Raw genomic sequence first — 17,489 nt, forward strand, 5'->3', positions numbered from 1 at the left:
TACACCTTTAAACTACCCATATTTCAGTTCTCGCTCGACTTAATAAACGTAACAAGTTTGTATTAACACTCTAATAAAAAAAAAATAAAACAAACACGTTTGACTCATATTTCATGCACCGCTTGTGAGTTTTTAACCAAATAAATGATTAAAGGACCTGTAATTGCTGCAAAAACAGAAAGAGAAACTTAACACAAGGACACACTTTAATGCACACACACACACACACACACACACATCCGCTTCAGCTTGCCAGGCCCATGTGCACCGCAGAGAAGAGTGTCACACATGCAGAGAAAAATGCCTGTAATATCAGATTTGGCAGGATGAGAGGGAGGAGGTGGAGGGATGGGAGTGAAAAAGAGAACAAGGAGGAGGAGGAGGAGGAAAAAGAAAGAAACAAGCCATTGTACCTTCGTCTTAAACACTCTCCGAACATCGCAAGCCTCAAAAATGGACTACATCTTCCCATTGGTTTAATAAGGGTTATGATTTTCCCTTCAGGGGGTTGGGAGTATGACAGCCTCCCGGGGTGAGAAATCTAACCAGTGGCTTTGCAGCTACCAGATTCATTTTGTTTGTCTTCCTGTCATATTCTTTACCTTCATCTCTTTCTTTCTCTCTCTCTCCTCCTCTCTTTCTGGAAGCTTTGACTCGCCATGCTATAGGGTCAATTCCTACTAATTGGGGTCAATGCAGAATCGAATTGCGCTCATATGGGCTAATTTATATGTCTATTTCAGTTGACAGGCAGGGGAATAGGCTTTTTTACTCGGCTAATCCTTCTTGGGTTTTGTGTACTGCTAATATAGTGTGAACTGTCAGGTTTAAGCCCTTACATTTTCTCTCTGGTGCACTACTTCTGCCTTGTGGTCTCCTCTGTTACAGACTATGACAAAGAGAATTAGTGGTTTCTGACAGTCTGTTGGTCCTTTTTTTTTCATATAAAGCCCATACAGCACTCTCTCCTCTTCTACCTCTTCTATGCTTTCCCTTTTTCTCTCTACCTCATTACCCTTTTATAATCTCCCCTTTCCTCATGTGCACACACACACACACACACACATTGGCTTGCCACCATAATGTATAGGGTTTGTTTGGTGTGCGGTGGAGGCCATATGTTCTCTTTGCGGCTAAAGTTTCTCTTATCCTGCTTCTGCAGCAAAGTGAGAGGGGAGCTTGGGTCTATTGTAGCCCGATTCCCTGGAAGGAAGGGGGTGGGTGAGGGAGTGAAGAGTGATGGATGGGAGGCAGGAGAGGAGAGAGATAAATTCTAACAGGGGGCTCTCCTATTGTCACCATGATTAAAATGTGAAGCAAACTAATTACAGTCTGTGTGTGTGTGTTTGTGCGTCCTTGTCTGTTTATTTGTACCTCATCTCCCAAATGATATGTGCACTGTACAGGCAGTCTTCAATATAAGTCCTAGTTACTTTAACCAAAGTCATCACCGCTCAAAGTTTCCCTCCATCAATGGAGATAGCTAGTCGTGAGTGGGGCGCTCCATTTACGCCTGCAGTTGAGGCTTTTAGGCTGACGGTCACATTCAAAGCATTAGAGAGCTTCAAGAGATGCTTTATAAAAACGGCTCTGGAGACATTAAGAAGAAGTGATCACAGGACCAGGAGGTTGTGGTATAATAGTGAATGATGTTTTCATATTTCACATCTATGCACGCTAAATACTGTGTGTGTCTGTGTGACATTTACTTCTTTCGTGCTACATTATTCATGAACCGAAGATAGAATTAGTCACGAGCTTTGTTTTGTTACCTTAACACTTGTGTGTGTGTTCTTTTAAAGGTTCCGCTGTGTGTCGTTTGAACATCAGTGAGTTATTAACACAGAAGTGAGCGTATTTATTGTAAACAAATAAGAACATCGTTAGGATGATTAGTGGCCTCATGTGGCCTCTTAAACTGCATTTTATAATTTTTGCTTTATCTTACAAAGAGCCATTTTACAGATACAGCCCAGTATCCCAGGAATTATTTCCCTATTGGATATTTCATTTTCTCATGATTTACACCAAATGCCAATGTTCACTATCACTGCGGGAAGTAGCAAGTCTGACCAGTTAAAGACCGTTTTTTGTCCCCTCACAGACCCCCAATTTAAAGGTCCAGTGTGTCAGTGTGTTTTATGGGTCTCTCATATTCATAACTATGTTTTCATTAGTGTATCATCAACTGAAAAGAAGAAGCAGTGTTTTTTTTTATCCTTAAATGAGCCCTTTATATCTATACATTTGCTCATAACAGTGGCATGGTGGCCAAGTGGAAAGGCGTTGGTCTCGTAAACCAAAGATCATGGGTTCAACCCCCATCCATGCCTATGTCAGTAGCCCACAGTGGAGTTCTGTGGACGCTGTAGGTTCTCCTACATGCTTGGAAAGTATTATGAGGCACAGGGTATTCACTTGATTGTGATTTAGCTTGAATAACCACATTCCCTGTTATTGTTTTTTTTTTTGGTTTTACAGTTGTGCAACCATTTTGCCTATTTAACATTCATTGAGAGTCATTGTTCTGTCCACCTGATGAATTTAACTGCCAATATACGCGCATCTTTTATCTCAGTTTTTGGTCTCTACCAACTCCTGAGAACCATATGTGACCCTCTAGCTGCTAAATACTTCACTCCAGTTGCTAACATTATTAGAGCTTTCTTTTTTGGAAAAACCTGCCTGGTAAATTACGCTGTGAGAGTGACAGTAAGTGAACCAAAACAGTCGGAAAGTTTCAGCTTCGTAGAGCTGAGGGGAACTGCAGAGTGGGGCAATAATTATCTCTGGGTCTGCACTGCAAGGGACCCTCTTTATATTTCACAGTCACTTGATCCAATGTTATTATAAAAATATTGATTACAGCCACTTTTCTTTCTTTCCTCTATATGCCAGTGACAGTGAAGGTGGTGCAGGACGCGAGAGTTTAAACGTAATCTGATCTTCATTTTTCAGTTTTAGTGCCAACAAGACCAACTGATATACTGACTAGGTTGCCACTCCTCTCCGCTGTGCTTCTCTTGTTTATGATAATTACACCTTTTGACAATAATATAACGATGTGGAAAAAAATGTATCCACGTACCACCTAATTACACCAAATAAATTCACTCAGTAAATGAACTGCAAACTGTAGCTGTGAGGTGTGTAAGCACAGTGAACTGAGAGTCAGTCTGTCACCATCACGGTAAACAGACTTAAAATTAAGAAATGATTGGGTCAGCTCACAGTGGCACTTTAGTAGCAGAGCCAGATGTCCATCGCCCACCTGCACTCTCAGGCTGTGTGTGTGTGTGTGTGTGTGTGTGTGTGTGTGTGTTTGTAAGAATATGGCTGGGATCAATCGCAGCTCAAGGGTATTCGATGTCAGAGCGTTAGCACTCTTCTGTGCGTCCGGGGAATGTGTGAGAGTGTTAAAGCCTACATCTCAATTCCACAGGGTCCACTCATATCGATTCTGCCTGTTCATGTGTGTGTGTGTGTGCGTGCTTAAGTAGTGAGTGGATAAATGTGTGTGAAGCATGCACCCATCTGCATCTTAGTGTGTGTCCACGACTGGCAGAATATCTTCTCATAATATGCGAAATAAGAGCTGACACAGACGATAATGAGCACTTTGACTGTATTTTCGCCATCCCTTCTGCTCAATGCCGCTTTTGTTTGGGATCGTTAGCAACATTTGTCAAAGTCCATCTCGTGTTTAGACAGTCTGCAGCCTATTTGGACGTAATCTAAATTCCTTGAATGTTCCATCATCATCATCATCATCATCATCATCATCATCTTTGCTCTTTAATTTTTTATTTTTTTTCCCCTCGCTCAGTTTACTTTGCCTCATTGGAAGCACCTGCCAGCTATTCACTTAAGAAGGGGGAATCCAAGCAGAGAATGACTCATCGTTCGCTTATTAGCTAGCAGCAGTGTGCGAGTGTATGTTTGTAAGAGTGAGGAAGAGAACAAGAGCTCTGTGATTTATGTCTATACTCAGTGTCTCCCACTCTCAGATCTATGTGGGCCCTTGTCAACTCTCTCAACAGTTATGTGTGCACTTAAAATGTATATATATAGCCATATGTGTGTGCGTGTGTGTGTGTGTGTGTGTGTGTGTGTGTGTGTGTAGGGTTGTGCGGCCAAGCTCCTCCAGCTGCACACCAATGGCTTCCAGATGTCCATCCGTCTTAAGGTAGCCCACGCTGACAGGTGAACTCTCCACTGTCTGCGAGGGACGGCCGCCATCATTCATTCATTTTCACTGCCCGCTTGGCAATCAACTGTGACCACACACACCCACACACACACACATACACACACACACACACACACACATACATATAAAAGTTGGACAAACAAGAGCCACATGCAAAAAACCGGCACACACCCATGGACCTATACTTGTAAGCTCACACATGCGCTGATGCACTCAATCGCAAATTTACACACACATAAACGGACACTTATGTGCACCCACCCCCTGAGACTCCCCACCCCTCTCTATCTCTCACCGGACGTCCACATGATTGAGTTTTACTTCATCACGTGTAGAAATAGCTCGTCTTCTCTCCCCTCCCTTTTCCTGTGCCATAAAACCCTTTATGTGAGAATAAGCGAGTGCCAATAGAGACCAATTCATCAAACACATTTTAGTGGGCCTCTGCGGAGAGAAAGAGCTAAAGCCCCCGCTTAAGAGTTATCAGTCTAGTTTTGGATATGGGACAAAACTCAAGGTGCTAAACGTGAGTTATGGCTCGCTACGCGGCATTGTTTGAAATTTCACCGGCCTCAGGAGTGAGTAAAAAGAAATGGATGGCGCCCTGTTTTAAAGACACTAATTTTCTTTCTTTCTTTCTTTCTTTTTTACGCTGCTTACTTGCTCAAATTTATTTCCCTTGCTTCTTTTTTTTTTATCAATGAGAGGAAGAGAAATCAAGCTCTAAAATTGAGACCGTGGCTGTAAAAAAGCAAGAGACAGACAGCGAATGAGAAAGAGAAAGAGCTATAGGGAACGAGTGTGTGTGTGTGTGTGTGTGTGCGCGTGGGGGGTGTTAGCGATGAAAGAATACATCAGCCAGTGGAGGAACAGTCCACCGAAGAGAAATAAGAGAAGTAGGGAATGAAAGAGAGAGAGATAGACATGGAAGAACATTAAGGAAATGAAAATAGGAGTGTGGTTGACAAGTTCTATGTTAGCTAGTCTGACATAAACCACAAGAAGAAGGCAGGCACACACACACACACACACACACACACACACACACACACAGACGGGTGCTCATTCTGGTTTTCGGAAAGAGCTGAACACATTTGGTGGGACGTACTTCCTCTGACATACTCGCACAGAATCCCAGCTTTCTGCACGTGTGGAGCTATGAATGTGTGTGTGTGCGTGTGTGTGTGTGTTGCGGCATGCCTGTGTGTGGCAGTGTGTACCCCACAGTGGCAGATGCCGCCAGGCCCCAGCCAAATGATGATCGAGACGATAGCTAATTGCTCAATCAAGCAATCTAATCTGGCCAATCTCATTTTCAGTTTCGTCTCTCTCACACGCGCTCCCTCTTCCTCCTGCCTCCCTCCCCTCCCCTCCCGCCTCCTCCTCCACCCCCCAGCATACATTTCCTGACCTATCTGCTCAGCAGCTGCCGGACCGAACCAAAATGCAAAAGCGGGGAGAGTAGAGCAGGAGTGGAAAGGGCTACACATGATGGAAACTGCATGATTTAAAAAAAAAAATTCTGCAAAGTTTGAAATAGATATGGAAGCACTGACAAAAAAACAGGTACAGCATTATACAATACATTGTCACTAGTGGCTTTTGTAGAGGAAATTCCTTTTAACTGACATGAGACTGAAATCCAGACTTCAGAATCAAGCTGTCTTTGAATAGTTTCATTCTTTGGAAAGAAGGTCACAGCAGTCTGCAAAGTGAAAGAAAAAAAAAAAAAAAACTAAACATGAGCAGAGTATTTATCAGAAACTATGCTGGACGCTATCACTGTCCAAGAGAAGCACCTGCTTATCATAGCGCTAGGTCACCATGTTCCATTAAGAAAAGGGAGGAAAGCACAAGAAGGAATGAGAGAAATATGACTTTGAAGAGGGAAAAACAGCTTACATAACAAGTTTATATAAGAAATCACTATTTTAATACATTTACTGCTACACATCTATAATTTTCTATTACACTTTATAATAAATAATTTAATGCATTGTAGATGAGTTATGATAAAAAGTAAAATAGAGTTTGCGACCACTTACCTTCTGCAAAAGGGCTTAAATTAACAACTTATATTTTCTGCATTTATTTTTTTTCTTTAATAGCTTACCAACATTTATAACTGCATTGTTTCCAAGGACAAACGCCAGCCAAAGGGATTTTTCACAAACTGGTAACCCTATATTTCTTCTAATTCAAGGCTTGTACGCGATCTATAAAGCATTAGTAAATTATTTATTACCCATTAATAAAACCATTAGTTACAAGTTTATGATGGTTTCCCTTGTAGAAAAATGGTTCCAGTAGATTTGTTGAAGCATGTAAGCACCATCAGGTATACGGGTAAAAATATGTGTTTTGGTAATTTAAGTAAAGTAGATTTTTCATCTTTGTTTCTAACGACACATCCTATTTTATGTTGCACATTCCCATTGCTTTACATACTACAGATCCAAGATCACTTGACTGTATTTACCTCCTATGACCAATTTCTCTGCCGGCATTTCTCTATTTTTTCTTCTCTTGTGGGACCTCAGTATTTTCTTCATTGTGATTGGTTGGCTGAGAAAAAAGCGGCTGACCTTTCTCCTTGTGCTTTTTCTGGTAAGTTGAACATTTTTCACTTTCATTGCCAAAAAAAGCTGCCGGGTGTGACGCCTTCCAGAGAGCACCTCTTCCCTTTGCCTTCTGTGTCAAACAGGCAGCAGCAGCAGACAGGGAAAATACTGAAAATAGGAGTTTGTGCTTCCTCGGATCAAGAAAATACTCTATTAATGGGTTAACTAGCTTTTCTTACATTCTTTTTAACATTTTGAGGACAACTGGAAATCCCACCCACCTGCTCTGATAAAGTGTGTGTGAGACCCTCCTTGAATGCCAGGTCTCCTGGGTGTATCAGTGATGCGTAGAGGGGCTATTAATTACCCCGTTCCTGTTTAGTGTGTGTGCATTTGTGTGTGTGTGTGTGTGTGTGTGTGTGTGTGTGTGTGTGTGTGTGTGTGTGGTAAACTCCATATGGGTGGGGAGATTGTGCGTGACCCTTCACATATCACGATATCACCCAGGCACCCCTCTCTTGTGACCTGGGTTAGAAGCAGTCACGCACATTAACCCAGCTCACAGCAGATGTAAGAGGACCGTCACACACACTCGCACACACCTACACACACACACACACATGGAATAGGAGGTTTGTAATATATGTTTTCTTTGTGCGCGCGCAGCCCAATTTATTACACAGGAACACACCCAGGAACAGGAATACACTCCATGTATGTATTTATTGGTTAAACCCACAAAAAGACACACATTTGTGCACAAATGCATTCATCTATACACACACAAAATGAGGGCAGAGCTAACAAGGCAACAGGGAGACATTAGTCAGTGAAATGGAAGGCCCCTCATTGGCTAACACATGTCTGTGTGTGTGTGTGTGTGCCAGTGAGAGAGAGAGATAGGACCTGGTCACACAGAGCAGAGCAGAAGAGGAGCATAATGAAGAGGCAACACACTTAATAGTGTCAAAGCTCAGCAGTCGCCATAGAGACCGAGTGTGAATGTGTGTGCGGGCAAATATGCATGAGTTTGTTTATGTTTATTTGAGCATGTTGGCTTATGGATGAGGTTTGTTTTAATCCGATTATATTTGAATATGCGAGTATACAGTATTGAATTATGTGTAACTGTGCGTGTTTCTTTATGTGTGTGTGTGTGCAGGGGACACCTGTCTGGGAATAACAGGGAGCAGAGCAGGGATGTGATCAGGAGATGAGTGTTTCCAAATGCCGTTCTGTCAGTGTGCTGGAGGGGCGGCATACAAATGACATGTGTTCAACTGTGGAGGACAAGGAGTCTGGAGGGAAATCATCATAGGTGTGTGTGAGAGAGTGAGCATGTGTGTCCTCGGCCTCCCCTGTGCCAATCTGCAGTCATGATTGTGTTTGTGTATCACGCATTCATGCCAAATCTCTTTTTGCAGCCTATACATCTGGTCCAACATCTCCCTTCTCTCCTATGTGTGCCTGCTAGAAAATACATCATTGGTCTTCTTCTGTACAGAAGTAACCCATAAAATACTGTAGCTTGGTGTCAGTAAGTAAGAGAATAATGACAATAGCATCTCTACATTACATTTTATTTAGGCAGGGAAAAGGTTGTCTCAAGAGAGACCTGACCAAGAGGGTACTATAAAATATTGTGACAATAATACACCACAACATAAACAGACTGTCATGTACTACAAAAGAGAATAGAAAGTCAGGGTGTTGTTTAGCTCAGTTGGTAGAGCAACTGCCCCTAAACAAAGACTCAGTCCTTGCTGCTGCAGCCCAGGGTTCGAATCCAACCTGTGGCTTTTTTCCGCATGTCATGCCCCATCTCTCTCTCCCCACATTCCTGTCACTCTTCAGCTGTCTCTAAAGTTAAAGGTCCAGTGTGTCAGATTTACAGAATATGGCAAAACAATTTATATAATATTCATAACCGGTTTCATCAGTGTATAACCACCTGAAAATAAGAGTCATTATCCTTTTGAGCCTTTTATATCTACAGACATCCAGGTCCTCTTCCACAGTGCCTGCCATGTTTGAACCACCATGTTGCTACAGTAGCCCAGAATGGACAAACTTTCAAACACTGGCTCCAGATAGGGCCAGAATTAGAATTGACTTCATCAACAGAGAAATTCCTTCTGTACATTGTTGTTTCTTTTCTTTATTGTCTTTTACAGCATTAATCTGGAAATAAGAAACATAAAAATGTAAGTCTTAAAAGATAAAGGGTTGCACCACCTCCAAAAGCCGAAGCACAGGATTAGAATTACTCTTTCTAATTGATGCCAGGAGAGATACTGCATTTAAGAACCACACAGTTTAACAACCTTTAATTATATGTGTCATTTTACCTGTAGTTCATAGGGTCAGATAGATTACTGAATGCACATTTGATCTGCAAAATTAGCATTTTGCTTTTAACTTAAATTATGTTTTTTTTAATTTTTTTGTTTCTGCAAAAAGCTGATAAAATCCTCCAGCTCAGCAGCTTTGTGAAACCTTTAAAATCCATTAAACAAACTGCTTTCGGGCCAAAAGGTTGACATTTTAGAGATACAAGCTTCTTGCCTGGCTACTACAATTAGCAAAATTGCTCTAAATTTGCATTTATGTTGCTCTCCATTTAAGACAAATCATTTTCTAATACACTTTTAACAGTTCCTTTGCTGAAGCCCGGCAGGTAATCACTCAGTTTCATGTTCTTTTTAATAGCAGCAAATAGAGTCTGGTTGTGAACAACCTTTACACAGATTCACCTTTCATAATTGTCTGCTGGCAGCTGCTGAGAGATGAGCCTGTGTTTTGGTTCATGTCTTGACGTGTCACATGAAGTAGATTTACTGTATGAATGTCCGGGCTCAGTGGATAAGGTTACAGTTAATGGCGGCTATCGATTCACACTTTATGTACTTATGACTGACGGGGGATTAGCCGGGGGAGTGACATTTGATAAAGCAGCCACTTTGAAATCATCTGAGATGCTTGTTGTTCTTGGCTTGGTGTCTCTTTTGAAAAGCACTATATTATTGGAATGCGTTTCTGCTGATGGAAGTGTCGCACCTTGTGTGTACATGTCTTGTTTTATATATACTATGTACTGTACTTACTTATAACCCCTAAAATCCACCATGTACAGATCTGTGATGTCTGCAACATCTGTTCTCCAACCGAACTTCATACTCCACCAGAAGCTACTGGCCACCAATCTTTGTTAACCTGCTCAGATTTGGTCATTTCCCCTTGGTTTAAGTGCTTATATCACAGGTATATTACTTAAATATCTTCCCATTTGTCTGTTAGTGTGATGGAAATGTGACAAAAAATTAATTCTCTATGCCCTTTCTGGGTCTGACTTCCAGTTAGCCGATCTTCTCTGCGCTACTTGATTTGGCTGGATGCAGTATCTGTTTTCTGGGATGCTTCACTAAAGCACTGCAATCCAGTGAAGTGAATTTCAAAGTAAAATCAAGACAAATAAACACAAAGAAAAGCTTATATACAGACAAAAAAGGGGCTCTATTTCTATGGCGGACCGTAGGCGGACCGTAGACTAAGGTGGAACGTTAAGAGACTGCTGATCCAGGACAGCGCGCTTAGCAAAGAGACATGATACAGCAGGTTAATATGCCCAACATTTATAAAAGCTATAAAACCCATTTTCCAAATCAGAAACCCAACACTCTGACCCTGAATTCTCTTTAACACCTAAAAAACATTTTTATCACCTTGATACTTCAAGACTGTCATGACTTTTAAACAGCAACACGCATTATTAAAATTGCTTTTCCTCTTTTGTTGTTATTGTGGTTTACTTATTATGACTTTTGCTATAAAACATGGCTACATATGGATTTACATTTGCTCTAAATCTGTGAGTGGTGTTGACAGGTTTTTATATGTATAGGTGTGCGCACACATTGTGCATTCTTTTGTCTGTGAACGCATGTGGTTATGCTTTCCATACAACACAATAAGCACATTCAATTTTTCCTTCTTTGGTGCATTAACATTAACATGATAATTTCTGTATTTTTCTGTCATCAAAGGTACAAGTTAATTTTGTGGGAAAGGAGAGTGCTGCCACTACACTACTCTTCAACATGCTAGGTTTTGATAAGTTCAAAAATTATTAGTGATTTTGTTAATTTTGCAGTTTTGCAGCATTGGGGTCTGTGGGACCCCCCCCCCCCCAAAAAAAAAAGGAAGTAATGCTAATATCCACAAAACACATGGGTAAATATCTCTCTGAATGGAGACTTGTTCAACTTTATATATTTCCATATTGACCCTTGTAGTTGCATCCCCTTGAGTCATATCAGATTTAAAATGCACCACAGCAGATCTTTTTCCTCTCTCACTCTCTTTATATATATGTATATATCTATTATTGTTGAGGAAAGCTAAGAATAACACTCATGTCTCAGCTTTATTCCCTAAGTGTTAAATCAACAAGACCTAACTGTTAGCACTACTGTATACATCCAGGGGCCTGCTCTGCACATTTGTTAAGGGAAGTCAGGTCGTGTGTGTGTGTGTGTGTGTGTGTGTGTGTGTGTGTGTGTGTGTCATGAATATGTGTCAGCAGGGCAGGAAATACCACACTTCACTGGCAATGAGTGCCGTCGATGGCTTGTTTGCCTGTTGTGTGTGTGTGTGTATATATATGCCCTTAAGGTTCATGTATGTGAATATTAAAGTTTGTCAGTGTGAATGCATCCATGAGAATAACTGTGTGTCTACGTTTGTGTGTGTTCTCCTCAGACAGCTGGCTGATCTCGCTTGTCACACACACTGTTCCCTGGTAAATACAAGTTTGAAGATGATTGATTGTGGCGGCCTATTTCTCAGGAATCAGGGTTTGTTTGTGTGTGGTACACAAGGCAACGAACAGCACGACGCTCCCATATTCTCAGCCACATATGGTGAAACCCCATGACACATTACAAACATTCACATCCCATAAAAATCACTGTTGGCCAATAATTCTTTAATTAATATCACTCTTGCGTTATATCTCTCATATTTGCCCCCAAAACCACATATTTGTTATTTCCAGTAACTTAATGCAAAAATAATCGGAAACATTTCCTTGTAAACCAGTACATATTTTTGCTTGTCCATCATCGATTGAGCTCATAAAAGCTTTTCCATTTGCTGCTCTTAAGACTCTGTAACTGGTGCTGTGTTTAATGTTAATGCTTTGTTTGAAATGAAAGAAAAAAAGAACAAGGAAACCAAAGATTTTCACTTTTACTACTTAGATTTCGTCCAACCTTTTCATTGTTTTTGGTCCTTGTTCTAGTAAACTTGGTAAACATTTCGCTGTGCAAAAGTATAAAAACCACAATAAAGACTATTTCACACCTGCATGAGCCGAGTCTCATGAGTGCTCTATTCTTATTAACCGTTTTACAGCTTAAAACCCCTGCAATACCTCATAAAACTGCATTTACTTATTTAGATGTGCTGCTCATTCTGCTGGCTGGATAATTAAGTAAGCCCAGCTTTCCAAGGTTCAATACTTATTAGGCAGACATACTAAACTAAACATACTGAGAAGTTTGTTCAGTCTCAGTTTAATACTGATGTCTATATATGACATACATAAACAAACAAGAACATGACCAGGAAGATTGGCTATTTACAATGCCTGCCCTTGAAATTAATGAAACAAGGCAGTGGAAACAGTACTGCTCTTGTCCACAGAGGTCACCAGAATCAACACAAAATAAAAGTTACTTGCTTTAAGTAAACGCTTTACCTCTCTGTGGCTGTAAACACATAGAACACGGAAGCACTATAAACTGCAGTTCCTCAAACGGCCACTTGAGGCTGGCTATAGAACAAGTCAGTCTCCATAAACCCAAATGTGAAAACGTCCAACTTTACAAGTAAACATGTTTACAGCCTGGTTCAAAAAACACTTTGGGTCTCTATAGCTAATTTACCTGTTCATGAAAACGGCATTGAGTCTGAATTTTCCATATAACTGTAAAAGCTGTCGCTTTTTAGAAACCCATGGGACATCATGGATACTATGTCCATATTTATACTGGCTATGGGTTTATCAGGCATTACTGACTCTAGATGACTATTAATTTTTCTAGTCTGGGAATTTATTATAATCTTTGTCAATGGTTAATGGTGTGAAATACTAGCTTGCGGACCGCTAATGCTAATGGATAATTAGCATTATACACCTAGACACCTCACTAAGGTGTCAAGCACATACACATATCTCTGTTATTATTTGCAACAAAAACAAATATTTATGCTCACTGTATTTTGTCACCATAGCAAAAGTAGCTTTTAGCACATCAAATGAGGGTCTTCATATATGTATGAAGGTTTTCTAAATGTGTCCTCACACAGTACTTTAATCACAAATATACTGTAACGTGGTCTATGAACCCCTTTTGGGCCACAATATTTGTTTCTCTATTCAACATGAATTCTCCCTCAGTCAAAGTCTTGTGTTTGGAAAACTTCCTGTCAGCATCACATGACTCCATCAGTCTCTCTTGTCTCCTTTCATCTCCTTCCCCCATATGTCTGTGTTTGTCCTTCCATTTCACCGACAGCATCACTCCATAACTTCCTGGCTGAACCTTGACCTCCATCCATTTTGTCGCTGACAGAACCCAGACATCACTGTCATCTCCATCAGTCAGTATCAGAGCAGACACACAAGCAAAATGTATAGACTTGTGAAAAATATGCCCATGCCATTTCCCGTCATTTTCTGGCGAGGCAGAACAACAGTAAGCTAAACTATCCAATGTGAGGAAAAGAAAACACAGCGTTTCCTGTTATTGCTCATTTATTTAAAGGCGCAGGTCGCACAACTAATCATCATCTAATCCAGTGAAATACTTTTACGCTGTTAGTTTTCACCGGTTATTTTGTGATGACATGTTACAATGTTTTTACGTGCCCACTTTTCCTTAACAGGCTCTCTCTTGCTTTCCTACAACCCCCAGAGAGAGTAACAGCAATAGTGTAGTAAGGCCAAGTTGTTCCAGTCAAAGACAACCAGACTCATTCCCATTACTTTAAATGTGACGTGTCTTGTGGTGCTGAAATGTGTAATACATTCTTTTCAACAGTTACTTTCTCCCTCTGGGATTGTTGAACCTTAGTTCAAAATGGCTTCTCTATATGGAGGCCCTCACTTCTTGACTCTGAGAAACTAACACCATGACTGGACTTTAATTAACAGCGATCACCTAAAACAACATTCCTCTTTACCTGAACTTTTCCAGTCAAAATCGTTTTCGTTGTTTTACCATGCCTTTGTTACATGCAAACATGAAAACCAACCCAGAGATGCACTGTTTGTTTGTTTTTTGTCCTCCTTTTATAACTCTGAGGCCATTTGTCCAAAAATCCTCACACTAACTTTGTATTTAGAGTCAACTCCACTGTGTTCTTTCTGCCTACCTCAAGTGAGTAATGACTTGTCTGCTGTGCTCATAGTGGTGAGTCTGCCTTCACAAAGCCTCTGTGTATGGATCCTGGATGGTAATGCTATGGTTTGTATGTGATGCATGCCTATGTGAGAACCAGTTTACATAATAACTATCATGGACCAACCCTGTCTTACAAATGATGTTTATAGGCTACTAATATGTTTTGGAGAAAGGTAATTACTGCCTTGATTATGTTCCCTTACAGTGTTTTTTTCCCGCAGTTGGACAGGGTTCACATCCTGCATCTTTTGTGTAGTTACAGTATGTTCAGGCAATAAAAACACTTAAATTAACTTAGCAACTTAAGAACGGATGGAAAGTTTTGCTGACCTTCAGTGGTGTAATCTCTCACCTTGTAGTGCTGTATAAATGTACTCCAGGGTCAGTCACCAGATGGTGGGTGTGGTCAGATGTGAAAAAGGCCTTCGGGCAGAGAGGTAACGTTAAGGAATTTCTTTAACATCTTAACAGTTTTTACCTTAACCAACTGCTTTGAGTTTTCATCACTAAGACTGGTGACCTTTGTTGCATGTTTCCTGTCAACCTCTTCATTATGTGGATGAAAAACCAACATAAAACATAACCCAGGAAACTTGGCTGGCATGGGCAGACGAATAGCTGAATGGTGATGTGTTATATAATGATTTGTTTGTTAGACAGATTACATTAGTCATGCCTCTGAGTAATTCTTTGACAAGGTATTTCATAATCAAAAGAAAGTCATGTAAACAGATCCAACAGAACCAGCTGTAGAAGCAAAATGCAAATTTGCTAGTACCAGCCTGTCTTGATCATGGAAATAACTTCTCATCAAAAACTGGCTCCTTGAAAAACTACTGCTCATATTACTGCACATTTATAGACTCTAAGCAACTCCTTCAGCAACAGACTACTACTACTTCTACTTCTACTACTACTACTACTACTACTAATAATAATAATAATAATAATAATATATTTGTGTATATGTTTATCATAAAATAACCAGCATAATACTTAGAATTCATTCTGCAGAACGTAACAAGAGAAAAGTTATGGCAGGATAGGAAAGTTCATATGCACATTGTGGGTGGCACAGTGGTGCAGTGGCTAGCACTGTTACCTCACAGCTATGTGACTTGGGATGAGCTGGTGACTTGTGCAGGGTGTACTCCGCCTCTCGCCCATAGTCAGCTGGGATAGGCTCCTGATGATAGTGATCCTGATGAGGATAAGCAGTTACAGATGACGGATGGATGGATATTCAAATGTGTAATATAATCGAAATAAAAAACATCCTAACAAACCTGCTGCTGTCTGTGTACTGATTTAATAATTTAAAAGGTAGATTTTATTCCAGCAAGCCATATATGATGTCTCAGCTAACAAGCTTACTTTTCCACTGACACTGAAACAGATCCCAGCGCTGCCAGACAGTCATCCTGTAAAACCCTAAAAGATTGTAAATGTCCTTCGCACACATTTGCCAACCCTCCTGCTTTCTCCCTTATGTTAACCTACAGCCCACTGTAATTTCTCTTGTTAATACTAGAACAAATCTCAGGGGTAGTTAATCTTTGGACCAGCTGTTTGGACAAGCCTCAGCCCTCACATTGCGTGCTTTTTTTTTGCTCTTCCTACTGGACACCAGACTGCATTAAAAATATGTAGGAAATGTCAAGTCCAGACAATAGTGCTGCAGGAAACACACATCGATGCTCTGAAATGGCAAGTCAATCTCACAGTCATTAAGCTGGAGTAAAAGTGGACGCACTAGCTCCTCAAAGCCAAAATAATACAGCCGGTTACGAAAGTGTGTCCAACCGTTAACGATTGATTCAGGAAATATGTCATCTCCCCAAATCAAGCCTTCTTGATTGCAAAGAGGAAGGACAATCAGACCAAGACAATGCGTCCCCCTGTCACCAGCAGCAGCATGCATCCTGAAGCACTCCGTCATATCCCAGTAACGGCAGACTGGAAGAGTGCTCACTTTCCAAGTACTGTCGGATAATAATCTGACTTGGCAGCCGAGTGGCATGAAAAATAAGCCAACGATCTGGAGTCAAGTGTTCCAGTTTGGAGAGACTTAAAGTGACTCTGTGCACCAGGCTCTTTTACGCTCTCTTTCCCAACCCTCGCTTTAAACTTGACATGTATGTATGTGCACACATAGGCCAGTTTATGCGCGGTGACACATGCAAATAGGAACGTTCACAGTTGTGGATTTCAGTACCTAAAGGCAGAGATAGGGAGCGTCTGAAAAGAGTTGAGAGATTGATCTGCTGCCATGTATGTATGAGCGAGACCGGGAACTGCCAAGGGCTTCCAATTTGGAGAGACATAAAGTATAAACTCTTTCATACAAGACTCCCAACTACTTCTTTTTTTCTTTCTCTTGCTCGCTCCATCGCCATCTGCTTCACTAAACAGACATCCTCTTGCCCACACAAAAAAAGCAGCATTTCAGACACCATAGAGTAACTGTGTGTGCTTGTATTTCTATCCTTGTGAGGGCTTTTATTAACTCTCCTGCCTTTTTTCATCATGTTTTACCTTATTTCGGCCTCACAAGTATAGCATTACGCTGTAAAGACACATGTGCATGTATGTGTTTGTGTGCGTGCTTCTTATAGGAGCATAAGTTGACATGTATTGCTATAAAACCTGCTCACGTCCTTTAAATAGAGTGTTTTATGTTTCCCTGTGTCAGGGTCAAAACGCACAGAATTATGGGCTGTCACTACAACGTCTCTGTGTGTGTATGCATGTGTTTGTGCAGGAAAGGAAACAGGGTTGTGGACAGCATTAATATTTGCCCGATGCTGTTCACAAGGATAAATTGTGGAGTCAGACTGAAGGGAAAGTCTGGTATGGAGTGTTAACCAAAAAAGAGAGAGAAAGAAAAAATAGAGACAGAGACAGTGAGAGACGCTTGCATAATTGGAGTCAGGAACGTCTCCTGTCTGCACCTCGCTGTCTGTTCGTCCATCTGTCTGTGCTGCGTCCAATCAGCCTCGTCCTCGGCACGGCCCTGCGTCCAATCAAAATGTCCGGTCATGTCCCGTCTGGACGTGCAGTCGTTAGCCTGGATCTAAAAAAAGTGAGTGAGTGAGCGGAGAACCAGGCTGTAATCATATAGGTGTTTGGGGGGTTGGCCTCCACTCACACACACACTTACTGTAGCATTGAAAAGCCTGGATGAACGGCCTGTGATTGCCCATCAGGAAGTAGTGCCGTGGTGCAGTCTTAACATTTCAGACTGAGTTCTTT

The 17,489-nt window shown here is 41.1% G+C and overlaps 1 non-coding gene across 1 annotated transcript; it reads left to right on the forward strand.

Moving 5' to 3' along the window:
• The first annotated feature begins 2,261 nt into the window (after positions 1 to 2,261).
• Positions 2,262 to 2,333, forward strand: trnat-cgu (transfer RNA threonine (anticodon CGU)). Its single transcript has one exon. It is a non-coding gene; the product is annotated as a tRNA-Thr (tRNA).
• The last annotated feature ends 15,156 nt before the right edge of the window (positions 2,334 to 17,489 follow it).

The sequence above is a fragment of the Larimichthys crocea genome, chromosome VII (assembly GCF_000972845.2).
Source record: "Larimichthys crocea isolate SSNF chromosome VII, L_crocea_2.0, whole genome shotgun sequence".
Classification (NCBI taxonomy): Eukaryota; Metazoa; Chordata; class Actinopteri; family Sciaenidae; genus Larimichthys; species Larimichthys crocea.